At 34.5% G+C, this 14,690-nt stretch overlaps 1 protein-coding gene across 1 annotated transcript in view; it reads right to left on the reverse strand.

Annotated features, from left to right (window-relative positions):
- Positions 1 to 14,690, reverse strand: part of ABCA13 (ATP binding cassette subfamily A member 13) — a 513,939-nt gene that overhangs the window by 72,125 nt on the left and 427,124 nt on the right. The gene's annotated exons all lie outside the window — the stretch shown is intronic.

A 14,690-nucleotide genomic window follows, 5' to 3' on the forward strand; every position in this document is an offset into this window, starting at 1 on the left:
AATCCAGTCTGTCACTGATGGACATTTGGGTTGATTCCAAGTCTTTGCTATTGTGAATAGTGCTGCAATAAACATACGTGTGCATGTGTCTTTATAGCAGCATAATTTATAATCCTTTGGGTATATACCCAGTAATGGGATGGCTGGGTCATATGGTACATCTAGTTCTAGATCCTTGAGGAATCGCCATACTGTTTTCCATAATGGTTGAACTAGTTTACAATCCCACCAACAGTGTAAAAGTGTTCCTATTTCTCCACATCCTCTCCAGCACCTGTTGTTTCCTGACTTTTTAATGATTGCCATTCTAACTGGTGTGAGATGGTATCTCATTGTGGTTTTGATTTGCATTTCTCTGATGGCCAGTGATGATGAGCATTTTTTCATGTGTCTGTTGGCTGTATGAATGTCTTCTTTTGAGAAATGTCTGTTCATATCCTTTGCCCACTTTTTGATGGGGTTGTTTGTTTTTTTCTTGTAAATTTGTTTGAGTTCTTTGTAGGTTCTGGATATTAGCCCTTTGTCAGATGAGTAGATTGCAAAACTTTTCTCCCATTCTGTAGGTTGCCTGTTCACTCTGATGGTAGTTTCTTTTGCTGTGCAGAAGCTCTTTAATTTAATGAGATCCCATTTGTCAATTTTGGCTTTTGCTGCCGTTGCTTTTGGTGTTTTAGACATGAAGTCTTTGCCCATGTCTATGTCCTGAATGGTACTATCTAGGTTTTCCTCTAGGATTTTTATGGTATTAGGTCTAACATTTAAGTCTCTAATCCATCTTGAATTAATTTTCGTATAAGGAGTAAGGAAAGGATCCAGTTTCAGCTTTCTACTTATGGCTAGCCAATTTTCCCAGCACCATTTATTAAATAGGGAATCCTTTCCCCATTTCTTGTTTCTCTCAGGTTTGTCAAAGATCAGATGGCTGTAGATGTGTGGTATTATTTCTGAGGACTCTGCTGAAAGATCTAAAATTGACACTCTAACGTCACAATTAAAAGAACTAGAGAAGCAAGAGCAAACACATTCGAAAGCTAGCAGAAGGCTAGAAATAACTAAGATCAGAGCAGAACTGAAGGAGATAGAGACACAAAAAACTCTCCAAAAAATCAATGAATCCAGGAGTTGGTTTTTTGAAAAGATCAACAAAATTGACAGACCACTAGCAAGACTAATAAAGAAGAAAAGAGAGAAGAATCAAATCAACGCAATTAAAAATGATAAAGGGGATATCACCACCGACCCCACAGAAATACAAACTACCATCAGAGAATACTATAAACACCTCTACGCAAATAAACTGGAAAATCTAGAAGAAATGGATAATTTCCTGGACACTTACACTCTTCCAAGACTAAACCAGGAAGAAGTTGAATCCCTGAATAGACCAATAGTAGGCTCTGAAATTGAGGCAATAATTAATAGCCTACCAACCAAAAAAAGTCCAGGACCAGATGGATTCACAGCTGAATTCTACCAGAGGTACAAGGAGGAGTTGGTACCATTCCTTCTGAAACTATTCCAATCAATAGAAAAAGAGGGAATCCTCCCTAACTCATTTTATGAGGCCAACATCATCCTGATACCAAAGCCTGGCAGAGACACAACAAAAAAAGAGAATTTTAGACCAATATCCCTGATGAACATCGATGCAAAAATCCTCAATAAAATACTGGCAAACCGGATTCAGCAACACATCAAAAAGCTTATCCACCATGATCAAGTGGGCTTCATCCCTGGGATGCAAGGCTGGTTCAACATTCGCAAATCAATAAACATAATCCAGGATATAAACAGAACCAAAGACAAGAACCACATGATTATCTCAATAGATGCAGCAAAGGCTTTTGACAAAATTCAACAGCCCTTCATGCTAAAAAACGCTCAATAAATTCGGTATTGATGGAATGTACCTCAAAATAATAAGAGCTATTTATGACAAACCCACAGCCAATATCATACTGAACGGGCAAAAACTGGAAAAATTCCCTTTGAAAACTGGCACAAGACAGGGATGCCCTGTCTCACCACTCCTATTCAACATAGTGTTGGAAGTTCTGGCTAGGGCAATTAGGCAAGAGAAAGAAATCAAGGGTATTCAGTTAGGAAAAGAAGAAGTCAAACTGTCCCTGTTTGCAGATGACATGACTGTATATTTAGAAAACCCCATTGTCTCAGCCCAAAATCTCCTTAAGTTGATAAGCAACTTCAGCAAAGTCTCAGGATACAAAATTAATGTGCAAAAATCACAAGCATTCTTATACTCCAGTAACAGACAAACAGAGAGCCAAATCAGGAATGAACTTCCATTCACAATTGCTTCAAAGAGAATAAAATACCTAGGAATCCAACTTACAAGGGATGTAAAGGACCTCTTCAAGGAGAACTACAAACCACTGCTCAGTGAAATCAAAGAGGACACAAACAAATGGAAGAACATACCATGCTCATGGATAGGAAGAATCAATATCGTGAAAATGGCCATACTGCCCAAGGTAATTTATAGATTCAATGCCATCCCCATCAAGCTACCAATGAGTTTCTTCACAGAATTGGAAAAAACTGCTTTAAAGTTCATATGGAACCAAAAAAGAGCCCACATCTCCAAGACAATTCTAAGTCAAAAGAACAAAGCTGGAGGCATCACGCTACCTGACTTCAAACTATACTACAAGGCTACAGTAACCAAAACAGCATGGTACTGGTACCAAAACAGAGATATAGACCAATGGAACAGGAAAAGCTCTTTACCTCTCCTTAACTGCCTAAATATTGAGTATAAATTGTCTTCTTTTGAAAAGGAAATTCACATTTATGAAGGAAATTTCCATTTGTAAAGGTGTCTCCCTACCAGAAAGAGAGCTACTTTCCCAGACAACTCTGAACCAGAGAGACTCTTATCTGCGTAATGAGACAACCCTAATCCAGCATACATTTCCTCCCCTCACTTTCCCATAGCTGGCCTCCCCTGACCGGGATCCCCAAATCCTTTTTGCTTTGTTTAACCTCATACGGTGTATAAGCCTCAATCATCTGGGAAGCTCCTTGAGTCTTATTTTTTGTGTGAAACTCTTGTGCATACATACATAATAAAACTGGTTTTTTTTATTAGTATGTATTGCTGAATCAGATGGAAAGACTATACTGAGTTTTATAAGATTCTGCCAAACTGTCTGCCAAAGTGGTTGTACCATTTTGAATTCTCATCAGCAGCAAATGAGGGTTCCTATTGCTCCACATTGTTGTCAACATTTAGTGTTGTTGGTGTTTTGTATTTTATTCATTCTATTAGGTATAGAAATGCATTGCATTGTGGCTGTAATTTGCCATTCTCCAATGACATATGATGTCGAGCATCTTATCATGAATTTATTTGCATCTGTCTTCTTTGGTGAGACAGCTGTTCACATCTTTTGCCCATGTTTTAGCTGTGTGTTTTCTTATGGTTTAATTTTAAGGATTTTGCATACAAGTTTATGTATACAAAACTTTATGTATTTTGTAGACAAGTTTTTTACGAGACATGGGTCTGCAAAATTTTTTTCCCAGTCTATGGATTGACCTTTTAATCTCTTAACAGTGTCTTTTGCAGAGCAGAAATATACTTTAATGAAGTCAAACTTACCAACATTTTCTTTTATGGATCATGCTTTTGATATTGTATCTAAAAAGACATTGTCACATCCAAAGTCACCTAGATTTTATCCTATGTTATTTTCTAGAACTTTTATAATCTGCATTTTACAATCAGGTCATAGATCCACTTGGAGTTAATTTTTGTCACAGGTATAAGTTAAGTGCCAAGATTCATTGTCTGGCATGTGGATGTCCATTTGTTCTGGCACCATTTGTTGCAAAGATGACGATTTTCCCACATGATTGCCTTTGTTCTCTTCTCATATATTAGTTGACTGTATTGGTGTGGGGCTATCTCTTGAAGTTGCTGAGCCTTTACAGTAAGTCTTAAAGTCAGGTAATGTCAGTCTTCAGACTTTGTTCTTCCATACTGGGCTGCCTGTCATGGATCTTTTGTCTTTCCACATGTACTTGAAAATCAGTTTGTTAATATCCACAAAGTAACACTGGGATTTTGACTGGGATTGTGTTAAACCTAACATTCAAGTTGGGAAGAACTAACATCTTGTTGATATTAAATCTTTCTACCCCAAAACATGGAATATCTATTTATTTGGAGCTTTTTTCCATTTATTTCATTAGGATTTTGTAGTTTTCCTCACGTAATTTGTTAGATTTATAGCTAAGTATTCCATTTTGGGGATTGTTAATGTAAATGATATGTTTTTAAAATTTCAAATTCCAATTATTCATTGTAGATATATAGGGAAACATATGACTTTTCTATATTAACGTTGTATCCTGAAACCTTGATATAAATGTTTATCAGTTCTAGGAGCATTTTTTTTGACAATTCTTTGGGAGTTTCTACATATATAATCATGTCATCTACAAGCAATAACAGTTTTATTTATTCCTTTCCAATCTGTGTGAGTTTAAGTCCCTTTTCTGCTCTTATTGCATTATGTAGGACTGCTTGCCAGCAGAGTATTGAGATAAGAATGGAGAGAGAGGACATCCTCGTCTTGTTCCCAAATTTAGGAGAAAGGTATCTAGCTTCTCATGATTTAGTACGATATTACTTGAAGGTTTATTGTCAGTGTTCTTTATCAAGTTAAGGAATTTCCTTTCTGTTCCTAGTTGGTTGAGAGTTAGTATCATGAATGAGTGTTTCTTTTGGGAAAAACTTTTTTATGCATCTGTTAATAGGATCAAACTATTTTTTCCTTTTATTCTATTGATGTAATGGATTATATTAATTGATTTTCAAAAATTGAATAAACCTTGCCTATCTGGAAAAATTCCTGCTTTGTCATAGTATATAATTCTTTTCATACATTGTTAGATTCAATTTGACACTTTGTTGAGAATTTTTGCATGTATATTCATAAGAGACACTAAGCTATAGTTTTCCTTTCTTGTAATGTCCTTGTCTGGTTTCAGTATTTTGGTAATGCTGGCCTCATAAAAACAGTTAAACCATATTTGTTCTGTATCTATTTTCAAAGGACATTTTAGTAAATTGATATCATTTCTTTCTTAAATGGTAGAATTCACCAGTGAGACCACCTAAGTCTAGTGCTTTTGCTTTTATGGTCATTAGTTATTGATTCAATTTCTTTCATTGTTATATACCTATTTGGATTGTCTATTTCTCATTGTATGTGTTTGGGTAAATTGTGTATTTAGGGAATTGGCCCATTTGAAGTTATTCAAGATGTGGGCATAGAGTTGCTCAAAATATTTCCTTATTAATATTTTATTGTTCACGAGATTAGTAAGGATGACATCTTTGAGTTTCGATATTACTAATTTGTATTTTCTTTTTTTCATCGGTAATCTCACCAGGAGTTTATCAATTTTATTTATTTCATCTTTTAGTTCATTGATTTCAACTTTTAGTTTCATTGATTTTTCTCTATTATTTTCCTTTTTACAATTGTATTGATTGCTCCACCAATTTGTATCATTTCTTTTCTTCTGCTTACTTTCAATTTAATTTGCTCCTCTTCCTCTAGTTTAGTAAGGTATAAGCTTAGATTATCTATTTTAGTCTCTCATCTTTTCTAATAGATGCATTAAATTCCATTAATTTTCCTTTAAGCACCACTTTAGCTGTATCCCACAAACTGTGATAGGTTTAAATTTCATTTTCACTTAAGTTTAATTTTTGTAATTTCCTTTCTGATTTCTCTGACCTATGTGTTACCCAGAAATATGTTGTTTAATCTCCAAATATTTGGGGATGTCTAAAGCTATCCTTCTATTTTTTATTTCTAGTTTAATTCCATTGTGGTTTGATGGCATAGTTTGGATGATGTCTGTTCCTTTACCGTTAAGCTGCATTTGGGATTTTAGTGTGAGGTTTGAGTTTATCTGACTAGAAGTTATGTTGTGCTTACTGGTGGCTGTCTCAGTGGTGTCAGTTCTAGTGTCCTTGGGTTTATATCCAATTGTCTTTGAGTTTGCCTAGAGATTCCATCTTAGAGTCTGAGGCTTGTAGATCTTTTTTTTTTTTTTTTTTTTTTTTTTTTTTTTTTTTTGAGACGGAGTCTCGCTCTGTCGCCCAGGCTGGAGTGCAGTGGCCTGATCTCAGCTCACTGCAAGCTCCGCCTCCCGGGTTCACGCCATTCTCCTGCCTCAGCCTCCCGAGTAGCTGGGACTACAGGCGCCCGCCACCTCGCCCGGCTAGTTTTTTGTAGTTTTAGTAGAGACGGGGTTTCATTGTGTTCACCAGGATGGTCTCGATCTCTGACCTCGTGATCCACCTGTCTCGGCCTCCCAAAGTGCTGGGATTACAGGCTTGAGCCACCGCGCCCGGCCGAGGCTTGTAGATCTTATAGTCCTTGGTTATTACACAGGAGCTCCACCGAAGTGGTGGTGAGGAGCTGGTTGAGGGGAAGAGTTGTCTATTCTCACAATCATGTCTCAGTCTTCTAGTGCCTGAGCTGGGCATTCCCCTTTCCCCAGGTCAGTTAGGCTCTGGAAAAACAGCTTCCCCTTAGGGCTGGTCTTTCTAAGCCTCACAGAGAGGTCTGGGCATATTTTCATATAATTACTTCCTGCTGAAAGCACAAAGGGATTTTTTCCCCAGTCTTTACATTGAGAATCTGGTAGGGTTCCTATAGGTAATACTCACCAGTGAGAAGCCCCCAAGGCTACTTTCAAGTTAGTCCACACTGAGCCTACATTGCTTTTTGATTACAGTTGATGTGTTCCTACTGATCCTGGCTCCATCTGGTGACTTCTGCTTCTAGGTCTCCTGATTCACAGTCCTGGGCTTCCTTCTATTATAGTATTTATGGTATTTTCAGTATCCATAGAGGATGGGTCTAGGACTCTCCTTGGACACTAAAAATCCACAGATGCTCAAGTCCTTTATATAAAATAGTGTAGTATTTGCTTATAACCTACATACGTCTTCCCAAATACTTTAAATAATTTCTTGATGACTTATAATACCCAATACATTGTAAATGCCATATAAACAGTGCTTATGCTGTGTTTTTTAGGGAATATTAACAACAGAAAAAGTCTGTACATGTTCAGTACAGACAGAATCATCCCTTTTTTCCTGAATATTTTGCAGTGCCGTTAGTTGAATCCAAGGATATGAACCCACGGGTGTAGGGGGTCCCCTGACTGTCCAGTATGGGGTAGCAGTTTGCTCTGTGACCTCAAGTCTCTGATGGCTCTAAGAAGAGTTGATAATTTTTAGCTTTTAAGGTATTTTCCTGTTGTGAAAATGAAAGTGACAACTTACAAGCTCTTTAAATATTGTACCAAAAACCACAACTCAGTACCTTTTTCAGTAGTTTTTGTTTCATTTTTTTTTCATGTTCCATATCTCTGCCCCACAGGAAAAGCTATACATTTTAAATGAATCTCTCCATCCTGCACATTGTCTACCATTCTCTTACTCACCGAGTCAATGGCTTCTAATGTACACCATGGAACAATTTCTCAAGTTTATCACTGGCAGCACTAATTTAATATTCTGCACTTTTAATTCTATTGTATGTGATAAATATAAGAGAAAACAGAATTTAAGACCTACTGGGTACTTAATTTCCTTTACATCAGTTTCTATTACATCCGTATTCTCCTATCTTTCAAATTCAGCTAGTACATTTGTCATGAGAGTTTCCACATTTGTGTCATAAAATTTTAACTTTTAAGTCTTCAGAGTATCAACTTTTAAAAAAGCATTCCCTTATATTTAAATAATAAGAATATCCATGTATAATTTTTAGATACAGTCTTTCCATAGTGCTCCAATCAGTTTTTGTACCATAATTATTCCGATGTATTATTGTTTATTCATTCTTCTAAAGAGAGCAAGATTGCCAGAAAAAAATACAAAACATCCACTTAAATTTGTAATTCAGATAAACAATGAATAAATGTTAAATGTAAGTATGTACCATAAAATGTTTATATGTGTTATGTTAAAAAAAATGTCCACTGGAAACTCAAGTTTCAAGTGTTTACTGGATAGGGGAATATTTGTAAAGGTTAATGTATATATTATCTGTGGCTTCAAATATACCATCCATGTGCTATATTATCCTTGTGCTTTATTATCAAAATTGACGCTAAAATGGGAGTTGTTTTCAATAGCCCATAAAACAATGGAACAGCTGGATAAAATGCAGAAAAATCTATTTAAAGACTAGGAATTAAAGATTCAAATCCCAAAAAGAAGAAAAACTCACTGAGAGGAGACACGTGTTTTGTTTGTTTTTCCTTGAAGTATTAGCCACACATATAAAATAAGGAAGAAGAAGTAATGATACTGTGGAGAAAGTGACTGTTAAAAGGCAGAGGAGCTAAGAAAAGCTGTTATTAGTCTTTGGAAGACATAAAAATTGAGATTCCGGGCCACCAGAGCAGGTAGGACTTGAGAGGCCAATACCGCAGGGGGAAGAAAGTAAGAAAAACTGTTAACTCTAGGTGTCTCATGCTTGAGATGTTCATTAATGTATGAGCAATGCAGGTCTATAATTGAAGAGGGAAATCAAGTCACAACTCTAAGAATCTAAAAAGTAAGTAAACCTACCAAGTTTATAACAAACCTGGAATAACCAACTGGGATAACAAAAACTGTCATTAAGCAGACATTCAGGTGTCAGGACTCTGGCAAACAAACATGGCTCTCAATCAGGGCCATTGAACAGTGAAGCCTCTGGAAATGTACAAATAGACAAGCCCTTTAAAAAATTTATTTAAATGATTTTAGATGAGTTTGCTGAGATAATTTCATATGTTATAATTCCATATCAAAGCTAAAGAGAATTCTCTTTGAAGGAAAACAGAATCATCCAGAGACTCTAAATCTTTTCATTCAATCAAACTTTATCAGTTGTTATGGGTTGAATTGTGTCCCATCCAAAATAATAGTAATAATAATAATAATGTTGGAGCCCTAACTCCCTGTCCCTTGGAGTATGACCTTATTTGGAGATAAAATGTCAAAGAAAAAATCAAATTTAAATGAGGCTACTATGATGGGCTCTAATCTGGTATGACTGATGTCCTTAAAAAAGGGAAAATGTGGACACAGACACATACAGAGGGAAGACTATGTAAACAAACAGAGAGAAGATGGCCATGTATAAGCCAAGGAGACAGGCCTATATCAGAGCCCTCCCCGACAGCAGTCAGAAGGAACTAATACTGGCAACAGTTTGATCTCAGAGTTCAAGCCTCTAGAACCATGAGATAATAAGTTTTCCTGGTTTAAGCCACTAAGTTTGTGTTTTGTTGTCATTCATGTTGTTGTTGCTTTGAGGTGGAGTTTCACTCTGTAGCTGAGGCTGGAGTGCAGTGGTGCAATCATAGCTTATTGCAGCCTCTAAATTCTGGGCTCCAGCAATCCTCCCACCTCAGCCTCCCAAGTAGCTCAGACTACGTACATGCACCTTACCATCAGACCTGGCTAATTAAATGTTTTTGTTGTTGTTGTGTTGTTTTGTTTTGTTTCTGTTTTGTAGAGATGGAGTCTCGCTATGTTGTCCAGGCTGTTCTCAAACTCCTAGCCTCAAATGATCCTCCCACCTTAACCTCCCAGAGCACTGGGATTACAAGCATAAGCCACTGCACCCGGCCAGAGGTATATTTTTACAGTAGTCCTAGCAAATAAATACACCAGGAATACCACTAAAAAAAAAAATAAATAAAAATAAATAAAAACTAGGATAAAAAACAAATAAAATGAAAATAAATCCACAAGTGATATAGATATTGGAGTTATCAGACATAGACTTTAACATAGTTTAATTAATAAATGATCAAAAAAGAGGAAAAAAAGGTGAATTTTACCAGAAAACTGAAATCAATTTAAAAAATCGAATAAAAATTTTAGAACTGGAAAGTTATAATAAGCAAAATTAAGACAGTAATAGAGTACTTTAAACATAGTAATGAATAGTAATATTAATGGAATTTGATACAAAATATCCAAATCAGTAATACTAACAACATCACTTAAGATAGATATTAAAAATAAAATTTTAGTATATTATGCACCAAATTTCTGCATAGAAATGGAATAATTTAGATGGAATAGAAAAATTCCTTAAAACACAATATACCAAGAAAAGGAGGAAATAGAAAACCTAAAAATTTCTACATGTAAAAAGAAATTGAATCATTAATTAAAATTGTTTTGATAAATTTAGACCCAAAGGCATTCATTAGCGCATTCTTTGAAATATCTATGTAAAAATTACATGGATCATACACTATTCTGGAAAACAGACTGGAAACAATTTTCAAGTTACTTACTGAGCCCATTATTCCTTGACAATTAAACCTGGCAAATGTGTTACAGTAAGTGAAATTCACAAGATAATTTCATATAAAAATCATCAGAAAATTTTAGCAACTATTACCCAATTAAATCAAGTGATATATAAAAGGGGTATGAAATTTTGACCAAGTCAACTTTATCCATGAATTCAATATTTTTAAAATAAAATTTAAAAATTATTTAATGTAATATAGTATACTAAGAGTATAAAGAAAAGGTGAGAAAAAATAGTCAGTAAAATGTTAAAATTATTGCTTATAAAAACAGCTGGGCATGTAGTCCCACCTGCCAGAAGGCTGAAGAAGAAAGATTACTTGAGCCCAGATGTTTGAGACTGTGGTGAGCTATGATCATGCTACTGTACTCCAGCCTGGGTGACAGAGCAAGACCCTGTCTCTAAATATATTCTTTATAAAAATAAACAAAAGTCAAACATTGAAAAAAAAAAAAAACCTTTACAAGCTAGAAAGGAAAATATACAAGAACTTTCTTAATCTGATTTTAAAATGTATGCCAAGACAATAGAAGCTATATATTTATGTTTAATAAAATATTTATTTATTTTATTTTATTTTAGACAAAGTTTCACTCCATCACCCAGGCTGGAATGTAGTGACATGATCTCGGCTCACTGCAACCTCTGCCTCCAGGATTCAAATGATTCTCATGCCTCAGCCTCTCAAGTAGCTGGGATTACATGCGTGTGCCACCAGGTCCAGCTAATTTTTTGGTATTTTTAGTAGAGATGGGGTTTTGCCACGTTGGGCAGGCTGGTATTGAACTCCTAACCTTAAGTGATCAACCCACCTCGGCCTCCCACAGTGCTGGGACTACAGACATGAGCCACTACACCCAACCTATGTTAATCATAAAATATGTAAAGTTTTCCCCTTCAAATCAAAAACAAAAGGTCCCCATTACCACCTCTTCTATTCAACATTATAACGCCAGTGCTGGTCAGTCCAATAAGGCAGGAAAAAGAAAGTTATAAAGATTGAAAGAAAATAATAATGTTGTATATATTCAGGAATGAGATCCTTATCTGTGTAGTATATACAAAAGAATCTATACCTAGACAAATCATAATCAAACTGTCAAAGACTTCAGACAAAGGGAAAATCATGATGGCAATGAGAGAAGTGACTCATAATGTACAAAGAATCTCCAGGAAGGTTAATAGTTGCTTTCTTAACAGACATCATAGAGGCCAGAACACAATAGGATGGCATGCACAAAGTGTTGAGAGGTTAAAAGAAAAAAAAAAAAAAAGCTAGCCTAGAATTCTACAGTAAAGAAGAAATGACTATCTTTCAAAATTTAATGAGAGATTAAGATATTCACAGCTCACCAAAACCGAGAGAGTTTGTTGACAGTATAACTGCCTCAAAATTACTAAATGAAGTCTTTAAGCTGAAATGAAAAGTACTAACAGTAACATGAATCCATATAACGAAATAAAATAAAAAGCACTGGTTAAGATTATCATATAAAGAAATATAAATGACAAGATAAACGTAATCAACCCTGATGAGCACACAATCTCTAAAAACGTAATTTGTAATAATAATAGCATAAATGGGAGAGGAGCTATATAGAAATGCAATTTTATAAACTATTGAAATTAAATTGGTATTAATCTAAATTAGAGAATTTTAACTCAAGATGTTAGTTATAATCCCCAGAAAAATCGCTAAGAAAATAACTCAAAAATATTTATAGCAAAAAACACAATAAGGACTTAAAGTGGTATTTTAGAAAATACTTATTTAGCACAAAAGATAGCAGCAATAGAAGAACAGAGGAATGAAAAATATAGAGGAAATATAGAAAGCAAATAGTAAAATGGTGGAAACCAATTCTACCATCTCAGTAATTAGATTATTTAGCTCATTTACATTTAATGTAATTACCACATAATTATCAATTAATTCTACCATTTAACCAATTCACAGATTGGCAGAATGGACTTTTTTTTAATTATCCAACTATATGCTGTCTATAAAATATACACTTTAGAATCAAAGTCACAAATAGTTTGAAAATAAAAGGATGCAAAAAGATATACAATGAAACCAGTATCCAAAAGACAGCTGAGGTGACACTACTAATATATAACAGAATAGACTTGAAGAAAATATTGTTACTAAAAACAAAGAGAAACATCTTATAACAATAAAAGGGTCAATTCCTTAGGAAGACAAACTAATCATAAAAACATATGAAATTAGGAACAGAGCCTCACAACACACAAAGCAAATGCTGACAGCATTAAAGGGAGAAATAGACAATTCAACAATAATAACAAGTTCAATACACCATATTCAATATTTAACAGACTAACTATGCTAGAAGATTAACAAAAATATAGGAGATTGGAACAATACAACAAGATAACTAGACCTAGCTGACTATAGAGACTTAGAACTCACCACCCAAAAACAGCAGAATAAACATTCTTCTCAAATGTATATATAAGCAATTCTCCAGAATAGAACAAGTGTTTGGCTATTAAACAAACAAAAAAGCCTTATTAGCTGGGTACAGTGGCGCAAACCTGTAATTCTAGCACTTTGGGAGACCAAGGTGGGTGGACCATTTTAGGTCAGGAGTTCAAGACCAGCCTGCCCAACATGGTGAAAAACACTGTCTACCAAAAATGCAAAAATTAGCCAGGCATGGTGGCAGATGCCTGTAATCCCAGCTACTTGGACGGCTGAGGCAGGAGAATCACTAGAACACAAGAGGTGAAGGTTGCAGTGAGCCGAGATCATGCCACTGCACTCCAGCATGAGTGAAACAGCAACACTCTGTTAAAAAAAAAAAAAAAATTAACCTCAATAAATGAAAAGAACTGGAATCACACAAAGTATGTTCTTTGACTACAATGGGCTAAAATTAAAAATCAATACAGAAGCAATCTTTAGGAAATTCCAAATGTGTAGAAATTAAACAACATACGCCTTCATAACCAATGGGTCAAAGAAGAAATCAAAAGGAAAATTAGAAAATACTTTGAGATGAATGAAAACAAAAACGCAACACACCAAAACATGGTATTCAGCTGAAAAGGTGCATAAAGAGAAAGATATAGCTGTAATAGCTGTATTATTCCTTAAACGGGTAGATGTCAGAATAATAACCTAGCCATTTACATTAAGAAATTAGAAAAACTAAAGCAAACTAAACCTAAAGAAAACAGAATGAAAAAAAAATAATGATTTGAGCAGAAATAAATAAAACAGGGAAGAAAAAATAATAAAGAAAATAATCAGAATCAAAACTTGATTCTTTAAGGTCAATGAAATCTACAAACTCAGCTATACTGACCAACAAAAGGGAATAAGAATATTAAAATTACTAAAATAAGAAATAAAACATTTCTACCAATCTTAAAGAAATGGAAAATTTTTTAATAGTCTAAATGTTCATATGCCAAACTCCTAAGAAATTTAGATAACATGGACAAATTCCTAGAAAGACAGAAAATACTGAAAGTGACCAAATGAGAAAAAGAAAATCTAAACAGATCCACAAGTGAAGATACTGAATTAGTAATAATAATAATAAAAACAATAGAAACAATGCCAAAAAAATCTTTTCATAAATAAAAGCCCAGTACCAAACGGTTTCACTGGTGAGTTCTACCAAATATTTAAAGATGAATTAACACTAACGCTTCTAGACTGTTTCAAAAAGTAGAAGAGAAAAAAACATTCCCAAGCTAATTACATAAGGTCAGTATCATCCAGATACCACAACTAAAGACACGACAGAAAGCTATATAACAGTATTTCTTATAAATAGATGTTTAAAAATCCTCAACAAAATACAAGAAAATCAAATCCAGCCCATATAAAGAGAAGTAGGCACTATGCTCAAGTGTAATTTATTCCAGGAATGCAAAGTTAGTTTAATATATAAAATCAATCATTTGTTGCGTCTACCAATCATCTATATCATGTTAGTAGAACAAAGTGCAAAAACCACACATCTCATTAAACTCAGAAAAAGAATTTGACAAAACTCAATACCCTTTTATGAAAAAACAGTAAAAGAATTTGAGATAAAAGGAAATTATTGTATGAACCTATTTATATGGAATTTCCAGGATACTCAAATCCATAGAGATAGAAAGTAGATTAATGGTCGACAATGAAGGGAAGCAATGGGGAATGATTGCTAATTGGTACAGGGTTTCTTTACAAAGTAATGAAAATGTTCTAGAGTTAGTGGAAATCATTGTATGGCTTTATGAATATGGTAAAAATCACTGAATTGTTACATTTAAAAAACTGTAAGTTTGATG

This window comes from Macaca mulatta, chromosome 3 (genome assembly GCF_049350105.2).
Source record: "Macaca mulatta isolate MMU2019108-1 chromosome 3, T2T-MMU8v2.0, whole genome shotgun sequence".
Taxonomy (NCBI): domain Eukaryota; kingdom Metazoa; phylum Chordata; class Mammalia; order Primates; family Cercopithecidae; genus Macaca; species Macaca mulatta.